The sequence below is a fragment of the Cryptomeria japonica genome, chromosome 11, assembly GCF_030272615.1.
Source record: "Cryptomeria japonica chromosome 11, Sugi_1.0, whole genome shotgun sequence".
Lineage (NCBI taxonomy): Eukaryota > Viridiplantae > Streptophyta > Pinopsida > Cupressales > Cupressaceae > Cryptomeria > Cryptomeria japonica.
In genome coordinates this window covers 232,561,112-232,587,051 of record NC_081415.1, presented here as the reverse complement: position 1 = coordinate 232,587,051, position 25,940 = coordinate 232,561,112, and positions in this window count along the sequence as shown.

Here is a 25,940-nt window from a genome sequence, read left to right as displayed (position 1 = left end):
TTCCAGCTTAACAACTTCCTTCATTAAATATCACATGTAACCATTTAATGCATTCTGTTATAGCTCGGTTACAACTCGGTAAATACTAAACTTCACTCGGTAGACATTCCGCCTATATTAACCAATAGCGATAACCTTAGGGTTTACCGACTAGGTTCTTTGCTTGGTAACATAGTATAGTATTAACCTTTCAATTTACAACATATGTATGATGTTAAAACAATCTAAACATCATGATCTCATCATTGTCTGACTCAATAATAGTTGCCCATTGAATACCTTATTCATCTTCTTATTCATCATAATCTTTCTTGTGTCTTTTACCGACATCTTTATATTCTTCAAATCATACTTCTCAAGATATGGCAACATCATACTGAATTAGAAAATCAATTTCTTGACATCAATGACAAAATAATAATATCAAGACAGTAAACATCCTTAATCAGTTATATCCATACTCATCAACAACCTTCTCAATATCCTTATTGAAATGCCAACAATCTTTCATTGTCTGTTATAATGCTATATTGCCAACAAGATCTGATGCACACTCAGAATGAATCCAATGAACTGATGAGATAGAAAGAGGTCTTAGAAAGAGAACTAGAAACTGCAAATCAACATAACGAAAAATTCAAGAAAAGCTCAGAGGAACTTGGCACCTTGCTGAATAATCAAAAACCTAAAGGTGACACTTCTGGAATTGGCTTTGAAGTTGGTGAAAGCTCTGGTACTGCAAATACTCAGGATCATAGCAAACTGGTAAGACAACCTAATGCTTATAAATTCAATGGAAAATGCTTTAACTATAATAAGTATGGTTATAGAGCAAATGAATGTAGATCTAGAAATTATCAAAATATCAACACTCCCACTGGTCAATGTTCAAAATGCAACAAAGTTGGTCACAACTCTGAAAATTGCAGAATGAATGTGAGATGTTATGTTTGTGGAAGATTTGGACATTTATCTAATCAATTCAAAACAAAAACTGGCATAGGTTATGGGAAAGCTATTCAGAAGAATAATGTAACTTGTTATGCATGTAACAAGATTGGGCATAGTGCAAAATTCTGTAGAAGTAAAGGATCACTGGTAGACAACAAAAGTTGAAGAGGTTAAGCAAGAATTCTCAAAACAATGGATTAGAAAAGTTGAACTAAATATTGGGAATACTCCTCCACCGGTAGAACTAGTCAATGCTTCACCGGCAGGACAGAGTGATGCTTCACCGACAGGATAGAGCAGTGCTCCACCGGCAAGAAGTTCTTCATCTAATTGAAGAAAGTTTTCTTGAGGGGTTGGCAATCTAATGACACATGTGCTATTATTCCCTTGGTTAGAGATGAGAAGTTGGAAATTACTTATTACTGGAAGACAATGCTAAGTGAATACTTAACCGGCATGCATTTAATGTGGTAGATGGCAAAAAGACACTATAAATTTGAGGTTTTGGCTCCCTTTCATTTTACCGAGATTTCAAACCTACGAAGAGCGCGAAGATTCCGAGCTAAGGCATTTCGAGCAAGAGGAAAGAACACTTCAAGCAATCATCCATCCTAAAGGCAGTAAAAGGTATTTTATCATGGCATCCACCTCTACAATTGAATATATAGAAAACCCTACTATTGTCGAAGATATAAAAAGACCTAGGCTCGTATATCAATTAGTTCCTGAGGTAGCAAAGAAAGATGATACCTTAGGTGCTTTTTCTCAAATTCCTAAGGGAGTTGTTTATGTTGAAGACCCCAGAATTTACATTCATTGTAGCATTGAGGAACTAGGAGATGAAGAGATTAAAACCATGTTTAAAACTACCATATGTGATGAATTTGGCAATGTAAAAGATGAACACAAGATCATTGAAACCCTAGGATTTACAGAGATCCTTAGCATTCCTGAATTCCCCAAGGATGTGATTAGGATAGTCTTAAGCAAGGTACATGGTGAATTTTTCTGGTTAGATGCAATTCACAAAATCACCAAGGAAGCTATGAAAGCTGTCACAGGGTTACCGAACACCGGTAAAAGTCCAAACAAAACTAAGAAGGTATCCAATGACCTAGTTATAAACCTAACTGGTGCCACATCCGATAGAAGGTCCTTAAGAGTAAATGATGTAACAGATATTAATGTGAGATTTATCAGCATGATATTAGGATATAAAGCTACTCATTCAAATAGACTCAATTCAGTTTCAAGTTTATGCATTAAGAGTGCTTATGATATGGTCACAAATAATGCAAAGATTGATGTATGTGAGTGGTTGAAGGACAAATTAATTGACAACTTAGGCAATATTAAGAAGGACAAGAAAGGAACTTTTAAATTTGGAAATTTGTTAGTATGTCTGATGTTACATATAACCAAACAGGTTCCTGGTATAGGCTACAAAGAACTTGGATATGATATACCGGTAGGTAAACAATTAACATAACTATTCAATAATATGGGAGAAGATAAGGAAAACAATATCCATGATTTATTTCAAGTACTTAAGGCCAAAATGAAGAAAAGAATTAGATTATAACAAAAGATTGTTGACAAATATAAGGATGAAATATGCTTTGTAATCAAGCAGGATGGGATCTAGATGGAAGCAGTCATCCCTAGGATAGTTTGGGTAACAGAGATGGGCTACGAAATAGATGATCATATAATTGAAACATATGCTAAAGCATTTCTAGAAGCCCCTAAAGAATCTAAGGAAGAAATATTTGGTAGTACAGAAACTATTGAAAGCCAAATACAATCTAAGAAAAGAGTGAATAAGGTTGAGGCAGTTGTAAGAAAAGGTTCTAGGAAAGCAAAGGAGATCAAGGATAAAGTAATGGAACAAACTAGTATAACAAAGGATGAGTTAGCAACTCCACAACCTGAAACTCACCTATCACCGGTAGGTACTTCTTCGGAGAATGACATGCCTGCGACTTTCAAGAGAGTTGTAAGGAAAAGAGATCCCTTACCAGCAACCACACCCTCACCTAAGAGGACAAGACAAAAACAACAAGCAGTGAGATCTCTGGTAAGAAAGGCTACAACAAAGAAGAAGAAACTGACACCCAAGAAGAAGAAGAGGACAAACAAGGACTTGGCCCCTCTTGACATACTGTTGAATGAAATCACAGAGGAAGGGAAATTGAAGAATATAGAGAAACTATATGACACTCTATCAGCTGGTGAAAAAGAACAAGTAGAAAACAGTGTTATATTGCATATGGATATGTATAAGAAATTTTTGATGGAAGTAGTAGATGAAGTACCAAATGAACTATTTAAGAGACTGGAAGCAAGGAGACAAGCAGTAGTAGAACTTGACAAGAAAATAAAGATAGAAAAGCTACTTGCTGTATATCCAGTGAACTCACCCAAAGAAATTGATGACTTAATTGCTCAAGCCAACCGGTTAGTATTTTCTACTGCACACTGGCACATTGCTTTAATGGTTGGAAGAGTTAATGAGGTGACTGAGGAGACAGAAAATGCATGGGACATTTTCCTAGTGGAAAAAGAAAAACAAGAAGAATACATGAGCCACAAACCTATAAAGGTATATCAGAAAGAAAGAGTCAAGGGTAAAGGTAAAGTTGGTGGACCACCTAGTATCAAGGTTAAAGACAACTTACACCCACCTCCTTTTATTACTCCACCGGTAACAACAACAGCTACAAAAGATCAACCGACAGTTGAAAGTATGGATGTAGAGGATGTCAATCCTAATCCTGAAGTCTTATATACAATGGATGTTGATACTCAAAAGATCAACATTGTGGTAGACAAAGATATAACTGATTAGACTGAAATGGTTAGTGAGCCACCGGTAGCTGAGAAAACTGATAACACACAGAAGAAACTGACAGATGACAAAGAGAAATAGGTAGAAACTCAGACTCAGACTGAGATAATGCAACAAACAAAGAAACAAACAGAGCAAAAGGCTCCTAAACAGGAACAACAATAGAAACAGGAATAAGTTCATAAGGAAACAGTGCCACCGGCAACTGGAGAAGTAGAAAAACCATTGCTTAAGGAAATGCAAACACAAACAGACCTACCAGAGGTTAATACAAGCTTGGTTACTTCCATTGGCGGTACTCAGAATGTAGGTTCATCATCAGGCTACAAATCAACTAATGTGACTGAGGTACTATTGGATTCAATTAAAAAGATAACAAATTGCAGCTCACAAGCTTATAAGGCAATAGATGACACCATACCAATTTTGAAGGTAATTGCTCCTAACTGTAATATAGACAATAAAGATTCTTTAGGACAACTTGATACCTTGTGTAAATATATCACAGAAAACATTGAGAAAATAAAGGAAGAGACATTGAAGGACAAAGTGGAAATTGAAAAGCAAAAGTTCTTTGATGAGTAGATAAAGAAGTGTACAAGAGATTTTGACACACTTCTACCAGAACTATGTAATTTATTGAAAGAGTTCAAAACTCTGTACAAAGACACCTGTAAGACAAAATTTTTGACTGTAGATATAGATAAGAAGATGAGCAAGGTACAAGATGAAATCAATAAATTTGCAGATAATTTTGTTAACTCACCTGATACATTATCAGTTTTTGAACAAAAGATAACAAATTTTGAGGAAGAATTACATAAATTAGAAAGAGAAAAAGAGAGAATAGTGAATAAGGCAAAGCATCTAAGATTAAAACTAAGTCCAAGATTGGACTATCTAGCATCATTGCAGAAGGAAGTATCTGAGGCACTAATACAGGGACAAAAAACATTGGCAGAGCATTTGGAGCATTTCACCGGTACAGCTAAAAGAACAGAGACAACGATAAGAGATAGTAAAAAGTTTATGGAGAGTATAAACTTGATTTTGGTGGATCTATTTCAAATTGTAACTACTCAGTTACAAGGTTGAAACTACAAACTCTACTGACATCTTGACAACCTTTGTCATTGATGCCAAAGGGGGAGTAGTGGGATGAGAAAATTCAAATATCACAGGAATCATATGCTCAGGGGGAGCACACATTTTTGGTAACATTTTTTGGACTTCACATTTTTGGATACACTTTTGAAATTTCTCATGAGTGTTGCCATCAATGCCAAAGGGGGAGATTGTTGGCATATGCACACTCCAATGAGACATTGTAGGTGATTGAAGGTTTTCTCATTGATGGCAACCTTACAATCCTATGGCACCGGAAAGGCATTATACCGGCAAGGCATTACACCGGCAAGATTGTTCACCGGCATTAGCAGATCACACTCTACACCGGCACTCAGGACATTGGCACTCAAGACACTGACACCGACACAAAGAAAAGAAGTATACCGGCACAGAGGCCGATAGGATTTTGTTAGATTATATTTTTGTTTATTATTGTAAAAACTTTGTAAGCCGACTTGGCATGTTGTAAAATGACTCTTATATATAAAAAAGATCATTGTAGACATTTTGTAAGCAAGTAAGAAAAGTGATGTATACGAAATATTAAGGCAGACCTATTATGCGAAATATAGGTTAAAGGGTTTATGTAAGGAGCAGAGCAACCGGTACTAGATCAGGCATTATAGATGCTATTGTAAAGCAGTACAAGATATTGGATTTGGATAATCCACATTGTAAGTCAGTGAGACTTCCCATTGAGCAGTGAGCTCTAGGCAGTTGGCCTTCCTGCATGTGCAGGCCCCTCTTGTAAGTAATATTCTCTTATTGGCCAGTAAGTGAATATTGTGGGTCACAAATCCCACCGAGGTTTTTCCCACACTGGTTTTCCTCGTTAAATCCTTGTGTCATGGTGTGCTTTTCATGTGGATGCTTTTGATTCCGTTCATTGCATTATTTCTTGCATACCGGTACACTGTTATAATATGTTTTGCATGTTTTAAGATAAGAAATTCTGTACACTAGTTAGATACTGATTCACCCCCCCCTCTTAGTATTTGTGGGAATCCTAATAGTTATAAGGGGGAACAGTGAGTGTTGCAGTTATCAAAGTTTTTTTTTTTCAATTGGGGGAGAGAGATTTCTATAGTTGAGGAGAAATTTATTGTTTGCTAGCACCCTTTATGCTTGATGTCAAAGGGGGTTGAGTTACAATAAGTGTGTGTGTGAGAGATACTATTTCCAATTGGTGGTACAAGTGTTGCCATCTATGATAAAGGGGAGATTATTGGAAACTTGAGTTGTGTTGCTTATGTTGTCATTGATGTCAACTTGTCTGGTTTTGTCATTGATGTCACTGTGTTTAGTGTGGATGTTGTAGATACTCTAAAAGTGAGTATTTAGATGTCATGTGGTTTGGTGATGATATTGAGTATGTATGAGGCATTTCTACTAAGGTTAGTGTAGTGGAAGTTTCAAAATGTAGGAGATAGTATTTATATGTAGGAAAGAGTGTTTAATGTTTTCTCTAGTTCTTGATGTTCATGGTCTGTAGTTCTAGATATAATGTCTATTTTTTATGGATGTTGTGTTGAGCACTATTTTTGAAAATAAAAATATATAAAAAACGTATGTTTCCATAAGCATGAAGACTAATGGATATTTCGACCAGCAAACTGTATCGAGCATTACAGAGGAAGTTTCATCGAAAGAGGTGTTTTCATCGACACAAGCACTAAGCAAAGGTATTTCGGCAAAAGGTTACCTTCGATGAACGTAGAAAACCACTCATCGATACTCTAAATTTCATCGAAAAAGTAAAAACAAAAAGGCAAAAGGGTGATTTCGAAGGAATGTCATTACCGAAGAAACTCAAAAGGCATTCATCGAAATGCAAGTTTTCATCGATGAACGTAGTGTCGAACAAAAGTAGGGCTATTTCATCGATAAAGAAGGATATCGATGAAAAAGGGATATCAATGAACGCGCATAGGCCTTCATCGAAGAAAGAAACTCATCGAAAGTATGACATCGATGAAACTTGCGAGCGACTTCTCGAAAAGGGGGTCTATCGATGAAAGAGTGATTTCGATGAATCTTAAAAGCGGCCTCTCGACATGAGCTTTTCACCGAAACAATAATATCGAAGAAAATGAGCTTTCGATGGAAGATTCAAACACTCGGCCGAAGATAAGGGTTTCATCGATAACTTGAGATATGAGCATTTTGAGCGCACTGTACTTCCCGCGAAAGAGTTAAAGGCCCAATTGAAGAGTGTCACATCTGCAATTAAGTTTAAAACACTTGAGTAGCCGTTGTGGATGCAGAACATTAACTGTGCACAAGTTGCCCATACGATTATAGTTGAACTGAGTGAATTTTCGTAAGAACCAGATCGATGCTAAAAGATTGAAAGCTGCGAAGAACCTGCAGAGACTTGCAAGCGATAACCAGAGAAGTTGAGCATTCACCAAGTAAGTATTGTTTCTCTTGTCTTACTGTGACTATGGAACCTTCATCTTCTTCTTCTAAAAAGAGTAGAAAAGGAAAAGAGTTGAACCCTGAAGAGAAGCCCAAAAGACAGAAGAAAGAAGGGAGAGCTCTGACTCAGGACTTATTAGACCAGTGTCCATCGTCTAGTGTAAGGTCAAAAAAGATCAAAAGTGAAGAAGAAGGATTAGAAGACAGATTTGAAAACTTAGGAGACATTTGGACTGAGATAAGAGGGCATGAATTATTTTTGTTTTGTTACAAAAGAAGGGATGCACCTGAACCCATAAGCAATCTATGGAAGAAGAATTTAGGCAAGTTAGTAGTCCCAAATGTGTTTGTAGATGTAGAATTAATGAAAGCTCTGGTAGATTGCTACAACCCAAGAACCAAAACCATATGTGATTACAGAGGGAATACATTAGTAGTGATTAATAAGCAGACTATTGATATGGTTTTTGATTTGGACTGGGAAGTAGAGGAGACTATCGATATGAAGAAACTTTCACAGGAATTCTTTAGTTTGGAAAATATCTACAGGACTTGGAGGCTACCTGTTCACAGGCCAAAAGTGGGTGGGTCATTTGTTCAGTTTGGCAAAGATGACAAGGTGCTGTTTGATGTCAACCACTTCCATCCATATTTCAAGTATATGTATTATGCTGCAGCCCAAGTACTAGGCCTAGAGGCTCATCCACTCATGGATATTGGGGTTATGGTTCTATGTGCTGATATACAATCAAAAGACCCTAGGTCATTTGATTTTGCCACTTATGTTGCAGATGCCTTGAATCATGGGCTGGAAAAATTGAAAGGAGACCTTGTGAATGTTCATTTTTCATTATACTTCATGTTAATGCATATTCTTCTCTATTGTGGACAAGAAATTAACTTCTGGCCAGAAGAGTTCAGCATTAGGTCTTATGATAAGAATGGTCTGAAGAAGCCGGTTCAGTTGTGGGTATCAGCATGGGACCAGAGGTTTATGAATAACCAATATTGGCATTTTCAAGAATACTTTGTGAAACCTCTCAGTGCGGCTTTTGGACAGCACAGGGATTATACTTTGTCCCCTGAAATCAGGAGGTTCCTCAGGCCAAAGGATTTCTCTCCAGAATCACAGATTGAACATAATTGGGGTGATTGGTATTGCCATGATAATCACACAGAAATAAGGGTATTTGGATTTGAAGGACGACCCCACATGCTTCCAATTACGGTACCAAACAGAGTGGCTAGCTTGGAGATTATAAGGCAATTGTCTATTGCCAGTGCTAAACATTTAACTGATTTTGGTAAACAATATATTGTTCCAGGTTTATTAGTTTTCTCTGATTTCATTGTCAAAAGTTCAAAGAGTTATCATTTATTACAGAATAAATTAGATTACTATGGCATGACTCTGGGTGAGCCTAGGGAGAATTTTGATCCTGAAGGATATATAAGAGCTGCCAGAGCCTCACAGAAACTCAAAGCTGGGATACATATGGCCAAAATGCCAGACGACCTAATTAAGAACCTTGAACGAGAGGAGGCCAAAGCTTTAAAAGGAAAGAGTGAGTTAGTCTGGGAGGCCTACAAATGGAAAAGGGCAAGGGGAATGATAGATGGAGACCTAATTGGAAATCTCCAAGATCCTCTGGAAGTAGCTAAAAGGCTGCTTCAACATGAAGCAGAAATTATGCACAGAGTGCCTTCGCAATTCCTTCATTTTATTAATACTGAGAAGGACAGTCAGCCCCTAGCTCACATGTCACCAAAGTCGACTGCCAGTAGTATCCCACCTGATTCTCCTAGAGAGGATTATCCTCCTGGTTTCGAAATAGAAATGAACATGGACACAGGAGAAATCAACATCAAGGATGTTGTTGACATAAGAATGACTGAGCATGAGGACTTCGTTGCTGATGATGGATTCGCCTCCTCTAGGGAATTCCTTTCATTTTTATACCAATACAAAGGGGCTCATGTCAAACGAAGCATGGCTGGAAGACCAGAGGAGGAACAGATGAAGAGATTACAGGATGAAATTGATGTCCTCATGAAAGACATGACTCCTGAAAAGGGGAGGAGATTATTAAAAGAGGCCGATGTAATCATCTTCTCTGGTTGGGATATCAATTCAGCACTTTTATTTGATGGCTTCTTGAAAAAACAAGATTTGAATCAACAAGTGTTGCCCCAGGAGATAGACAAACTGTTCCTAGGCTCTGGATATGATCCAGACAAGAAAGCTCTCCTACAGTGGGCACTATATCCAAAGGGGAAGAGGCCTATCATTGTGGATATAGAAGAAACCTTTGGGCATCTCATGGTTCATCAGGTTGGAAAGACTGATCCTAGGGTCACTGCAAAACTCAACCTGGATGTTGCAAGATTGAACTTGGACCAGACATAGTTTTTGGTCAGAGAGAACGTTACATATAAGGGACTATATGAAAAATCCAAGGAGGAAAATCAGGAGCTGCAAGCAAAGGTATTGCAATTAGAGACGGGGACTCCCATCAACGAATACACCTCATACCCCACAGGACGCAGCTTGGATGACGTCTCTGATGCTCTGTACTGGAAGTATCAGGCAGAAAAGGCCAATAAACGTGCAGACAATGTCCAACAAAAGATGGACAAATTGGTCAACGACATTATAGGACATCGGTTTAACACCATGCTCTTACAGGTCGAACCATATTGGACAGTTTACACTGGAGCGATAAAGGCGCTAACAGAGCATGAACGGTTAAGAGCATGATTGCAGGAAGTACTGAGCAATGTCGATACCATGTCACCAGAGGAAAAGGCTGAGGGAAACGCGTATATGGACAATCATGTCAAACTCGAGGATACGCTGAGGAGAGACTTAAAAGAATTAGATGATGATAAACCCGTTGGAATGCCTTCCATCTACAAGGAAGGAGAGGTGATATCCTTGGAGGATCTGCGAAAAGAACTCATCAACGTCAAGGATTGGGCCTTGTCAGAGATTGATCGGAGTAAGGATGTGGCCCCTACTGTCAACCAGATAATATTCAAGTATCTGTCGCTGGGGGATGAATTGAAGAAGCAAACTCCTCGAATCAAAACATTCAAAGACGATGATTACATTCATCATTTGGGGCTCTTAAATCTCTTTTTACTTAAGTTTAGAAATATCCAAAGTTAATGATTAATATTGTAAAGGGTCGTGTCTCTTCGTGAAGAGCTTGCATCCTCATATATATATGAGAATGATTTTTGTAATGTAAGGTGATAGATATTAGATAGGATTAAGAGCGAAAGAAGGACAGCCTGTAAGTCTTCTGTGTACGAACTATAATGGAATACAAATCTTGATCAATTGTTTCCCTGCATATGTGTTGTGGATTATTTCATTTTCTTTTGGCAATCGTCTGTGATATTGTCTGATAAAGATAAGGTTATTCATGTTCTTAAGATCAAATCTATGCTTTATGTTATAATGTTGCAACAAAAGTTTTGCTTGCGGATTGTAATTGTTCCTTGCAAAGCTTAATTGACTGGTCCCTTAAGGGTAGGGTTAAATTCACTCAATCAACATATAGTATAAGCATTCATTTGGTTTTAACAGAAATAGTAACTGACAGGTTCATAAGGGATGAATTAAAAACTGTCTCACAGATTCGCACCATAAGTCCTGAAGAAAATTGTAATGACTCTGCAACCCAATTAACGAAGAAGGGACTGGCTAAATTACAAATTACCCTCATCATTTCTTCATTTTGACAGCTATAGAAGTAATAAAGAAACATAAAGAAAACAATTATCATAACAACAATCTTGAACTCGTCTGCTATATCTCCATTCAAGGAACTCATGCCATTTCAAGATCAGGAGATATCAGATTAGGATAACATATCTGCTATAAAAAGCACCGTTTATTGGAGACATTCAGTGAATAGGTATACCCGCCTAGGTCCTGCAGAGCCTAAAGTGAGAGAGTAAGCAACCAAACAGGTTCACTCTACATGTTGGCCAAATCAATTGGAGGGTTTAACCATAGGGACTGGCATTTCCTTAGAACCTATCCAATCTGTTGATTTGAGACCCAACATGTTGTACTATAATGTTTTGAGTTTCTTAGTTTCTTGGATGATGTAGTTGGTTGTGGTAGTTTGCTGATAGTAAGGTTGTTTGCCAAGATTGATCTAGAGAATTCTTTGCATTGTTCAGATATAAGGTGCTACCTTGTTTGTTGATTCAAGAGGTCTGGTTTTTTCTTTCTTATGACAAGTCATTGTTGTTTTGTTGAACTTGGTGCATTTGTGTTTGTAAACTTGGTTTAAAAAAAATATTTAAACATTCAAATAAACTGACCATGTATTAAAATTGATACAACTTCCGTTCATTTTATGAACCCAAACTATACATTTTCTAGAAAGCATTACTCATTAACAACTAATGTTTACAAGGTTCAAACATGAGAATATTTCAGTTCAAACTAATACAATAGCTAACAAAGAGTGTAGTGTTCTAACAATGGAACCTGGAAAGGAAGACCATGTGATTGTTACAGTTGCAAGGGCATCACTCTTGTTGCTTTCCATAGCACCGCACCTTCATTCTTCATGCCCAGCCACTACATGAATGGCGTTCTAAACTTAGGTCGACAATTTCTTTACCCTAACTCTAATGACACTTCAAATCGGCTTTTAGACCCTAAGAAATCACACCTGAGTGAACTTCATGGCTTCCAAATTGACCAATGACAACTAAGTCTCTATGTATTACACCAGCTAAGAGACCTCCGTTATGTGGCTTCTGACTAATGGTGGCTAATCACCATGTGTTACAAAAACAAAAGATCCCTATGCATATTATTGGTGAAGCTGTGTCTATTACTAAGAAGTGAGGGATGAAATTCCCTTCAATTTGTGCAATCTAAACCTATCTTCAACACTGTTATGATGTGTTTACCCAAAACATTCCCTGCGATTTTTCCCTCGACTGGAAGAACTTAGAATGAGCTATAAAATAATCCAAATATAATCTTACCATATAGTTCTTCTCCATGACTACCCTTAGTAGAGCTTCAACATGAAATAATTACTTCATTGTTAAGCTACTCAATCACTGCATTTTGTTTAAGAGATTTCCCAAACCTGGTCTTTCATAGGCAAGAGAAATGTCACACTTGAGAGATTTCGTTCCCAAATGCTAGAGATTTCTAGAATTGAATCCAGAAACACAATTTTCAAGATGCTCTATTTGCATTTAATACTCTTATTTATGAATTCTTTTGGGCATACTTCTTAAGACACCACAAATGTAGGATAAATGAATGATATCATAAAATATTATTATCCCCTTATATCTCCACAAAGAAAGGGCACTTTTAATTTTTTTCCCCTTTAACGTTAGATTCAATATTAAATAATCACTAAAGTTAAATATTTAAATTTAACTTTAGAAAATTAATTTAATCACCCAATAAATTAATGGCTCGTTAAATTAGCCAACTTGGCGAAGAATTAAATTCACCAAAATGTTGACAACAAAAAATGTTTCAAAATTTACCAGTCACTGAGCCACAACTGACTTACTATAAATAGTAAGTATTTGGAAACCATGTCAAAATACCTCTGATTGGCCTGAAACTAAAATTTTCTAGGCCAAATCCTTCACTAATTCCTGTAAAGTCTTGGTTATCCCTCAGGACCATGGCAAAATAGGCTACCGACAAATCACCTCATGACTGCTAAAAAGGGGACATTACATCTGATATGTTGATTCATGTCTTGTAGATTGGTGGACATGTTTATATGGTTCATGTTGTGTTCTAGTTTAGTTTTTAGATGTTGGTTTGATCGGCAAGTGAAGTTATTTTGTTCTATGTTCTATGTTGTCTTCTATGTTGGTATTTAGTTGACTAAGATGGTGTATCTTATTTTGATCATGCTCTTTTGGTTCAGATATGCATTGGAGGTTGTGTTAAGGTGTTGACATGGGTTTCACAGTGGCATGTGTGGATCCAAATTAAGTATTTTGCATTGGGTGATGCATTTGGGTCAATTGGTTAACTTGTTTTATTGTTGTTCTATACATTATGGTTGATGATGACTTTGGTGAATGTTCTAGCATGTTTGGTTCATTGAAACCAACATAGGAAGACGAGTTGCAATGTGTTTGGGTCCACTTTATCTCTTGGAGTGGACTGTATTGTGTAGTTTTGGTTTGAGTGGCCCACTTTATGTAATTCATGTATACTTTGTTTCTGGTCAACCTATTTGAGGGTTTTTATATAACCTTGTATAAATAGATGTGTAGGTGTATGAGTTGCAAGCTGTAGAAGTGCAAATTTTAGTTTGTGATGAGCTTTGATGATCATATTTTTAGTGTGACAATGTGTTGAGATAATGAATAAAGTCAATGATGTTTTCCATGATATTGTTCACTTGATTGAGTAGTTCAAGGAAAATTTCATGATATAGATATCTTGTTCATTACAATTAATTATTCCTTGTACCAACCGAAAGATAGTGAGTCCTTTGGTAGCAAGTGCAAATCCTTATATCTTGCCCTAAGATTGTGCATCTCAATATCGCATGTCCTTTATATCTTTCCCTAAGGTTATGTGTGTTAGTGTTGCAAGCACTATCAGGGGTAGTGAGCTCTTTTGTAGTGCCCCTTCTCATTTCATCCTTGGTGATTGGACGTGTAAGATAATTATGAGTTTGTTTGCACTTTTGATATTCTCTTTGACATTGGTAGATTCATTATGATTGCTTTGGTGATAATACATATCTTAGATGATATGGTTTATGTTTACTGCCTATGAGGTAATATCAGGTGCTAACCCTAATTCTGGTAGCCATCACAACAGGGTCTGCATTACCACGTGCTCTACCATTCCTATTTCCTCTCCACAACAATCTTGCATCAACAAAAAACATTTTTTTTCTATTTTGTTTTCTGTTTTCAGTTTCAGTGTTCCTTTATGTGTGTCCTAGTTTTGGCTCACCAGATCTTGTGGAGTTGGATTCTACTTGAAGACTTGATCATCTTTCTTGCTTCCAAACCGCATTGAATTTGGATCACTTTCCGGCCAGATATTGCTACTGGTTTCCATGACAGTTTCTTGTTACCGGTTGTTCCTTTGTTACTATTTGCCTGAGACCTATTCTGGTGATCTACTGGAACCCATTCCAAATCTTGTGGAGCCTTGGATATTGATATCAATGTTTCTTGGCGTGTGGCCAACCTCCTACGATTCATCCTTTGGATTTTTCAGAGGAATCTCTTGGTGGAGGCCGACCTTATTCATTTTTGCACGTTAGGTCTTGTTCTTCGGGTTTTGAGCCTTTTTGGGCCGATTGGATCCTTTGGATCGATATATATATTTGTAATCATGCTTTAGAATGTAATCAATTGGAATCAATCAGAGTATCAGATAGATAGATTGTGCCTAGAAGATAGATCTTTCGATTCAAGGTCCCGGTGGTGACCTATTCTACCAGGCCTGTGCCAGTATGTTGTAACCCGGTTGTCACTTGCTGGATGTAATCAAATTTCAAGTAATAAAACAATTTGTTCTGCATTTCCACCATCATGTCTATGTGTTTCTGCTGTGTTTACTCTTGCTGACTGGTTTGGACTGATCTCCTTGAGGTCCCTCCTCACCAGTGACTGCTTCAAGTGGTATCAGAGCAAATTTTTGTTCCGGAGGTTGCGTGTCCTGAATTTTGTTGTAGGGTGGCAGATTTCGGATCCGACTTGCAATTGTAGAGGACTAACAGCATGTGGGAATGCAGACCCTGTTGTGATGGAGTTGTTGCGAGGAATAGCAGCCCAGTTAGAAGCCATAGAGACAGCCCAAAGAAGAGGCTGACATATTGAAGATGTAAGTGAAGATGAAGGAGAAGAAGCCCCGACATAACAATTGAACCTATCGGCAGTTGATCCAGATGAAGAAATATTTTTAAGGGTTTTGAGTAGGGCAAAAACTAAACCTCATTTTACCCCACCAGAATATGATGGGAAGTTAGATTCAGATGAATTAATGGATTGTATCTCAAAGATGGAGAAGTATTTTGATTTTGAAAACACTACAGAAGAGAGGAAGGTGAAATATGCTTGTACCCAGTTGAAAGGTCATGCATCTCTTTGGTGGGAGCACTTGCAAGTTGATAGGAAAACAAGAGGTAAAGAAAAGATTAAGACATGGGATAGGATGATTGCTAAGTTGAAATCAAAGTTTGTCCCAACGAATTATCAAGTGGATTTGTTTCGAAAGTTGTAGAATCTGAGACAGAAGGAATCTAGTGTGAAGGAGTACACCAAAACATTTTACAAGTCAAACATCAGATCTAGACATGTTGATGATGAAGTTGAACAAATTACAAGATATTTGAATGCATTGCGGATGTCTATACAAGATGAACTCAATATGATCAAACTGGAGAGTGTTAAAGAGGCTTACCAATATGCCCTAAAGGCTAAAGATAAATTAAACAAAAGACATGAGAAGAGACAGAGAGGTAGAGGTGGAAGGTTTACCAAAGGAAGATTTCAAGGAGGAAGAGGATATACTAGAGGAAGAGGAACTAGTATAGAACAGAACAAGGACAAGGAAGTGAGCAAAGAAGGTAATTCATACTAGAAGGATGATAGAAATTTCTACCAGAGGAGAGAATCAGATGGTTACCGGAATGAGAACTTTGGAAGACAAGACAAGAGGACATTTAGAGGAACCTACTTTAAGTATGGAGGAGAAGCACACCATGCAGTTGAATGTAAGAAGACAGAGGCTACTGAAAGAGCAACAATGGTGCAAGAAAACCCCACCAGATAAAAAATAAACTGGAAGATGGAGAACTGTTGATGATGAGGAGAGCTTGGTGTCATACCAGAGGAGATGAAAAACCCTTGCAGAGGAAGAACCTATTCAAGACTAGATGTAAGGTATCCAGTAAGTGTTGTAAAGTTGTTATTGATAGTGGTAGTTCAGATAATCTTATTTCAGAAGAGATGGTGAATAAGTTGAAATTGGAGAGTTTCAAACACCCTAAAACTTATCAGATAGAATGGATTCAAGATGAACATAAGTTGTTAGTAAGTGAACAATGTTTAGTTAATATTGAAAATTGGGAATTATCATGATGAAGTTTTGTGTGATATTATGCCTATGGATATTTGTCATCTTTTGTTGGGAAGACCTTGGCAGTTTGATAGACAGGCAATACATGATGGGAGGATTAATACATACAATATTGTGTCCAATGGGATGAAGCAAACCTTGTTACCTTTGGAGGAACCTTTGAAGAATGAAGTCTATACAAATACCAAAATCTATTTAGTAGATTGAAGGAAATTCATGGATGGATTGAGACATGAGAATGTGTGTTTTGCCTTAATTCCTAAGAAGACAAAGAGACTAGAACCAGAAGAAGAACACCCGACAGAGATAAGACATTTGGTGACAGAATAAGAGGACATAATTTCAGATAATGTACTTGATGGATTGCTATCTATTAGAAGTATTAGTCATTGCATGGACTTGGTTCCTGGAGCTAGTTTGTCTAACAAAGCTGCACACTGGTTGACACCGACAAAGAATGAAGAACATAATAGACAAGTGTAGGAGTTGTTGGAGAAAGGTTCAATCAGGGAAAGTTTGAGCCCTTGTGTAGTACCAACAATATTAGCACTTAAGAAGAATGGAGAATGGAGGATGTGTACCAATTCAAGAGAAATAAACAAGATCACAGTGAAATACCGATTTCCTTTGCCTAGGATGGATGACATAATAGACTGTTTGAGTGGAGCAAAATACTTTACAAAGATATATTTGATGAGTGGGTATCATCAGATCAGGATCATAGAAGGTGATGAATGGAAGACACCATTTAAGACAAATGAAGGACTATATGAATGGTTGGTGATGCCTTTTGGATTGACTAATGCACCGAGTACTTTCATGAGGCTGATGAATGAGGTATTGAAGAAATTCTTGGGTAATTTTATTATTGTGTATTTGGATGACATTTTGATTTTCAGTAAGACAAAAGAGGAGCATTTGTTGCAGTTAAGACATGTTTTACATAGGTTGAGAGAAGAAAAGTTGCTGATCAATATTAAGAAGTGCACTTTCATGAAGGATGAGTTAGTCTATTTGGGATTTGTGATATCTAAGGATAGTTTGAAGATGGACCCTTAGAAAGTGAAAGCCATTGTTGAGTGGCCTACACCACAAAGCATTGGAGAGGTAAGATAATTTCATGGATTGGCTAGTTTTTACCAGAAGTTTATCAAAAATTTTAGTTCATTTTTTAACCCTATGTCTGAGAACATGAGAGGGGATCAGAAGGAATTCAAGTGGACCACCAGAGAAAACAAAAGTTTTGAATTGCTGAAATAGAAAGTGTTTGAGCAGCCTGTGTTGGATTTACCAGATTTCAATAAGGTATTTCAAGTGGATTGTGATGCAAGTGGTACAACAATAGGATTAGTTTTGAGTCAAGAAGGGAGAGCAGTAGCATATTTTAGTGATAAATTGAATGATGCTCAGAAGAGATATTCAGTGTATGATAAGGAATTTTATGCCATAGTTCAAGCCTTGAATAATTTGAGACATTACTTGTTGCCGAAGGAGTTTGTGTTGTATACTGATCATCAAGCTTTGTAGTATTTGAACAATCAGAGTAAGTTGAATGAGAGACACATGAGATGGGTAGAATTTTTGCAGAGTTACACCTTTGTGTTGAAGCATAGAAGTGGGAAATCTAACAGTGTTGTTGATGCATTGAGTAGGAGAAGGAATTTGCTAACAGAGATGAGAGTGACAATATAAGGTTTTGAATATTTGAAGACCTTGTATGATGAAGACCTAGATTTTGTAGAACCTTGGAAAGCATGTAGAGAACCGATTATGGTTGATAGGAGCAAATAGTTGGATTATTTCATTTAGGATGGCATGTTATTTAGGGGAGTTCAGTTATGCATACCTAAGAGTTCCATGAGAGAGAACCTGATAAAAGAGAAGCATAGTGGAGGTTTAGCTGGACATTTTGGCATTAATAAAATAGTTGCATTAGTGAGTGAGCTGCCCCAGATTCATAAAGATGTTAAGAGATATGTGCAGATTTGTAGAGTTTGTTAAGTTGCAAAAGGTAGTAGTCAGAATGTGGGATTGTATAAACCTTTGACAGTACTGGTAAGACATTGGGAGGAAATAAGCATGGTTTTTGTACTTGGATTGCCTAAGACACTGAGAGGGAATGATTCTATATTTGTGGTAGTGGATAGATTTTCAAATATGGCTCATTTCATACCTTGTAAGAAGAGATCAGATGCATTGCATGCAACAAACCTATTTTTCAAGGAAGTGGTGATATTGCATGGATTACCTAAGAGCATAGTTTCAGACAAAGACACTAAGTTTGTTAGCTATTTTTGGAGAACACATTGGAAGAAGATGAAGATAGATTTGAAGTTTAGTTCTACTTTTCATCCACAAACTGATGGAAAGACATAAGTAGTTAAGTAGAGTTTGGGAAACTTGTTGAGATGTTTAGTGGGAGATAAAACCGGAAGTTGGGATTTGATCCTTGCACAAGCAGAGTTTACCTATAACAATTTAGTGAATAGAAGTACCAGAAAAACACCTTTTGAAATTGTTACCGGAGTGCATCCTAGAGGAATATCAGAAATGAGAGACATTAGAAGTGAAGAATGAAAGAGTTCATAAGCAGAAGAATTTGCAGATCACATGGCAGCATTGCATATTCAGGTTAAACAACATTTCAAAGACATGACTAGAAAATATAAGGAGAAGGTAGATGAGAAGAGGAGACATAAGGAATTTGAAGTTGGCAATGAAGAGATGTTATATTTGAGAAAAGAGAGATTCCTGGTTGGAACTTATAATAAGTTGCAGACGAAGAAGTTTGGACCCTGTAAGATTTTGAGGAAGTTCAGTTCTGGAAATGCATATGAAGCGAAGCTACCGGATAGTCTAGTATTTCACCTATATTCAATATTATAGATCTTCATGAGTACCATGAACCCGAATTTAGTGAGGACAATGTTGCAGACCTTGAGAAATAATTGCCCTGGAAGGAACTAGATCAGATTGAAGAAATTTTGGACACTAGGATTGGGCGTAGTACCCGGAACAGTCAATACAAAGAATATCTTGTGAAGTGGAAGAGAAGACCAGTTGAAGATTCATCTTGGATTTCTCAAGCAGAGGTAGACCACCTTGGTTTCCCTCTAAACCCAGCAAAGTGAGAGGCTCACTTTTTCATTAACCCTAGATGTCTGATATAGGAGCATCCCCGATTCACATGCATCAACCAAAAAACATTTTCTTTTCTGTTTTTAGTTTCAGTGATCCTTTCTGTGTGTCCCGGTTTTGGCTCACCGGATCCTATGGAGTTGGATTCTACTTGAAGACTTGATCATCTTTCTTTCTTCCAAACCGCATCTCATTTGGATCACTTTTCGGCAAAATATTGCTACTAGTTTCTTGTTATCATTTGTTCCTTTGTTATTGGTTGCCTGAGACCTATTATGGTGATCTACCAAAACCCATTCCAAAGCTTGCAGAGCATTGGGCATTGATCTCGATGTTTGTTGGTGTGTGGCTAACCTTCTACATTTCATCCTTTGGATTTTCCATAGGAATCGCTTTGCGGAGGCCGACCTTATTCATTTTTGCACGTTAGGTCTTGTTCTTCAGGTTTTGATCCTTTTTGGGTTGACTGGATCCTTTGGATTGATATATATATTTGTAATCATGCTTTAGAATATAATCAATTGGAATAAATCAAAGTATCATATAGATAGACTGTGCCTAGAAGATAGATCTTTTGATTCAAGGTCCCTGTTATGACCTATTCTACCAGGCCTGTGTGCCGGTATGTTGTAACCCGGTTGTCACTGGTTGGATGTAATCAAATTTCATGCAATAAAACTATCTGTTCTGCATTGCCTCCATCATGTCTGTTTGTTTTTGTTGTGTTTACTCTTGCTGACTGGTTTGGACTGATCTCCTTGAGGTCCCTCCTCACCGGTGACTGCTTCAGATTGCTTTGGTGATAATACATATATTAGATGATATGGTTTATTTTTACTACCTATGAGGTAATATCAGGTGCTAACCCTAATTTTGGTAGCCTTGTTAGATATGGATGTTGATTATGTTCTTATGATTAAGTGACAATTAGATGATGAGTACTGACTCATGTACTAACACATTTACTTAGCCTATGAGATGCATTATGACTTGAATTATGTTCTATGTGTTTGATCTTGATTGTGGTGCAAGGGGATGATGCCTTATCACTCTCCTCAGAGAGACATGGGATGTCATGATTCCTCTTCACCAGTGTGCATGTATATGCCAGGTATATGTGTTACTTGTGTATATGCATTTGTTCATAATGCAAGGTTTCAAGTACGAGGCATCGACTTCACCTAATTCCATAGTGTTGAGCATGCCTACATACTCCCAATGGAGGTTGTGGGAGATAGCACATTGGCCTATTACCCAAACCCTTAACCCTTTCTTAGTATTAGAGCAATGCTCCTTGTCTTGCATTTACCTGACCAGAATGCCATATAGGCAAATAACCTTGGTTATGTGCATATGTGTATGTGTTGCATTAGGATTTAAATTGTCACGTCCTTTGTATTTATTAGTTAAAACATTTATTTGGTGGTTATATTTTAAATTAACTATTATATAGTTATACATTTATAAATATATATTAATATTTAATCATATTTAATTAATTATCCAATTAGTATTAATAATCTAATTAATTTAAAACTATAGTATAAATAATTAAATAAACTAAAACTTAATTAATAGAATTGATTAATTAATAATTAAATATGTTTTGTTCACGAGAGTTGGTTCTAAAATGGTTCATCAAAGTTTTTATTCTGGGAAAAATTTCGAGAGGTGAGCAGCTTGGTTGGAGTTTGAAAATTGGGGGATAATTGGAGCAAGGATTGGGTAGAGGATTGTTGATTTGGATTGAGGTTTCAAAATTTGCTTTCACGCTTGGATTTTAGTGCTTTCAGGTTGGCTTCTTATTTGTTTTCCTCTATGAATCATGGTTGTCGTATGTTTGATTTTCCTTTGTTTGGCCTAGAAATTGGAATATAAACTAATGTTTGTTATGTTATTTTGTGAAAATATCTAAACCATCATTGGATTCAAATCATGATATGTCTTTAACTAGATCTTTTCTTTCCATAGTCTATGTCCAAAAAGGAAGGATATTATCTTTTATTTTATTCTTGACCTGAATGTATCTATATCTATTTATATTTATGTTAATTTGATCCTGTGAATATGTGAAATTTTGTTCGGGTTAGCTCTGGATCTGGATTGAGCTTGGCCGACAATGCTTGATTGTCCATTTATTTTTATTTGCATCTTTTTTTTTTTTACAGTTTTGTTTTTGTTTTAGCATGGTGGGGGGGGGGGGGGGGGGGGGGACACGAGGCCTGCCACCCACACTATGTGGGGAGGCCTCAATCCATAGCATGGGGAGGCACTCTCCCCTGCATGTGGGGAGGTTTCCTCCTCCACATGGGTGGGGAGTTCTCAACCCATAGCATGGGAGGGAAAGCTTCCCACCACACACTCTCCCTTTAGCATACCAGCCTCCACGCTATGCACAACTATGTGGTTCAATTTGCCAACTAGTAGAATTTGGTGATTAAAGAGTTAATTTTTGCATTTTTCTAATGTTTGGGCAAGCTATAGTTTTTTAGGGTTGCTGTGTAATATTGTTTCCTATGCATGATTATTGCTTAATTTGTAAAGTTCTGAACTACAAATAGTTTATTTTCTTTATAGTATGGTTCGGGTATTTGATTTTAGGGTTGAGTATCATTTTATTTGTGTTGTTATTATGTTTGAGTTTTCACATTATATTTGTATGTATATTTGTCTAGAATGGTCATAGTTTGTAAATTATTCTTTAAGTCTTATGGTGGAATTTGGTTTTAGTTTTGGGGAATTTATTCTGTATTATTATTTGTAGATGTTTTTGTTTTGAGATGTATTGATATTCTGAGTGTTGAGTATCTATGAATATGTATCCTTTTTGGTATTGGGGTTTATTGTCAATGTATAAAAATATATTTTAATAAGGTTCAAGCTATTATATATATTTAATATGTTTATGTTTACATGAATTCTGGATATTTACTACTCTAAGGAAGTAATTTACTATAATTTCCACTTGATAGCCATAATTATTAACCCTGAGCAATGTTCTTTCCCGGTTTGGGTGAATGTGTTTTATAAATTTATTTATTATTGCTATTTTTCTTTTTACATGTGCATTTAACCTAGGAGTATGATGTGGGTGAATGGTAGTTGGAGAATTATTTATTTAATCTTTATTGAATATGTTGATCTTAACCAATTAATTAATAAACTTATTAAAATAGTTATTTTGTGGTTAAATTCATGTTTGTGTTGTATAGTCATATAGTGAAAATAATTAATTGTGGGCATCTGTGTATGTGACAATTTTTTTATTAATAATGTTAATTATTTTAATAAAATTAATTTAATAAGACCTCTATGAGATGTATTTTATAATGAGTGGTGCATACTCTTGTATTTGTATTTCATGGTTAGTTTATTCCTCTATCCCGACTATGGTTATTGTAATTAAGAATTGGATTATGGTTTAGCCATCTATGTAATCCTTAATGTGTCCCTCTTGAGAAAGGGATGTTTGTGGCCAAGTTATGATGTTGGTTTTAAATCTAGTTAGATCACATCTTTGATGTGTGATTGGTTGATGTTTCACCCCATGCCTTGGAGGGCATTGAGTAGGATTATTTTCATGAGGGGGAGTGGCTCTCTATGGGGGCCGGATCCATAAGTGATCGCTAGGACAACCCATTAATCAAGATAATGTATGCCCCATGCTTGCAAGAGACACTGCATGTATGTTGATATGTTGTCATTGATGGAAACTTATAATTTTTGGCATCCGCTCTTGATGTTTTCATCATTCTAGAAGATTTAGTGAAGATTACTTAAGTCTAGTAGGTCCGATAAGATGAACAAAGTATCCGACAAAGTGTACAATATTTTGGTTGGTGGATTATTTTGGTTGAGTATTTTGCTTTGTGGATATGAGAGATGTGTTATGAATATAAAATTTACCTTATTCCAAGTTTATAGCCCCTGGTAATAAGCTTTGTGCAAGTTAGAAGGTCCGATAATCATGTCTTTGGTTAGAACAATGGTTATCTATGGTAACTTTTGATGATTCATTTTGTGGATCTCGTAGATCAATTTTTGTGGCTGATTGTATGTTCAAGGTTGGTAAGACAACCTATGGGGAGCATGTGGACATTTTGTTTTGGTCCGCTTAGCTATTTTGATCGATTTGAGCTGACTTGGACACCACGTTTCATGTTGTGTGTTATGCGTTTCTGGGCCAACATGGAATTATTCTTATTTCATGTTGCAGATATATATATATGAGTTTGGAAAGTTCATTTTAGACATCAAAGAGTATGCAAGTCATGTGTATGTGTGATTGTGAGCAATTTCACGTGCACCATTGAATGATTTTTGCTCTGGATTGAAGCAATTCGACATAATAGAGCAGCGAGTCTTAGAGTAGAGAGACAATTGTACTTTGAGCTTAAACCGGAACTATCCCAGGTATTTGTAGATGTTATTTCATAGTTCATCTTCATGTATGTTACTCTTGTAACTCTTTTGTAAGGTAGTGAGCCTTTCGGGGTTGTAGCCCTTATTGTATTTGAGTAGTGAGCTCTAGGCAGTGTGCCTAAATGCATGTGCATTCCTATGTAAACTTTTTAGATACTTCTAATAGAGTATCATCTTACTGTGGGTAGGATTCCCACCATGGTTTTTCCCTTGACTGAGTTTTCCACGTACAAAATGTGTGTGTTATGGTGGTGGATTTGTGTGTGTTTTACTTGTGCTTATCTCTCTTGTTTATTTGTATTAAGTGGATTAAAGGACAACGAAAGAAGATTAAAAATTGTAGAACACTGATTCACCCCCCCTCTTAGTGTTCCTTATTTGCAAAAATTAGTATCAAAGCCTAGTTCCTCAAAGGAAGCCTAACAACTTGAGGGAGATCCGGGAAAGCAAATCAATGGATTCACATTGTCTTAGAAAGTAGTTGGTTGTTGCTCTTGAATATCTTGATCGTGGACAAGTTAAGATCCAACAAGTAAAAACAAATCTCAATGATGCTGAGGAATACATTGAAAAATTGAAGGATCAGTTGAAAAAATCAAGAGATACGAGAAAGGAACTTGATGATAAATTGAAGAAAAAGAAAATCAAAGCATTGATGAAGAAGCCCTGAAAGAGAAGACAAAAGAATGTGAGAAACTTGCTAGAGACAATATGGTCTTTGTTGGCATTTTTGATATTTATGTTGTGATTGTCATTGATGGACACACACTTGTATTGAGATCTCCTTTATATGTATGAGCTAGAGCTCAACTGGTATTTGTTCCAACCGGTATGTTGTATTCTAGTCTTTAGACTATTGGTGGTTTTGCAGAATGTGTTTCCCGGTCTAAAGCGGCATGTCGACCCCAAGCAGTTCGTAGATCTCAATCGGTGCAAGGGAGCAAAGCGGGATAACACATTCTTACCAGTCTTCATTTTTGTCAAACCGGCAACCGGTATTTTGTATGAACCGGTAATACTCTATGATGAGTTACCAACCGACATTTTGTGATGAGTTACCAACCCACTGATTGATTGACTGTGCTGACACACTGACGGTGCTTTTTGTGTCGTGTTACTGAGTATGTCTAGATTCATTGAACCTAGGAAATTGTAATGTAATCCTATTGGACCGACATGAAATCAGATTCCTTTAAAAGGACATCATGTCTAGGGTTTTGAGTTGTTGTCGCTGTTGCTGAAAGGGTTTATGTTGTGGCTAGGGTTTAAGGTGGTTATTGAGTCATTGTAAGAGCGATCTTATCTGAGAAGATCGAGTTGTAAACAAAGAGAGATAGAGAAGACTGAAGTAATGCTGAAATGCATTAGCAGTGAGCTATACTGGATCTAACCAAGCAAGTTTGTGCTATTAGATAGATCAAACACTTGTTGATTACTCACATCTTTGACAAGTCTGTAGCCCTTAACCGGGTAGGCCCAAAAGCCTTTGTAAAATCCTCTAACAAGGTGGTTCACTTCTGTGAATCTAAAATCCTCTAACAAGGTAGTCTTTAATCGGACTTATCTCCTAATAGAGATTGAGATTCCTAACAGGATCTGTTCTGGTGAAGAACATTGTAAGACCTTAACTGGTCTGACCTTAACCGGTCTGGTTTCTATTATGCAAATAGTGACTTGTGAGTTCCATCTCACCGTGGTTTTTTCCCAGTTGGGTTTCCACGTCAAATATCTTGTGTTATGGTTGTATTGCTTTTGTGGGTGAATGCTTTATTTGCATTTTGGTTTGCATGTGTGATAACTGGTCTGTCTGTTAGACTGTTTTATTGGTTTATCTTCACATTGTGTAAGTGTTTAAGTATAGAGATTTTTGGCATACTAATTCACCCCCCTCTTAGTATTCATCAGTCTATAAGAATG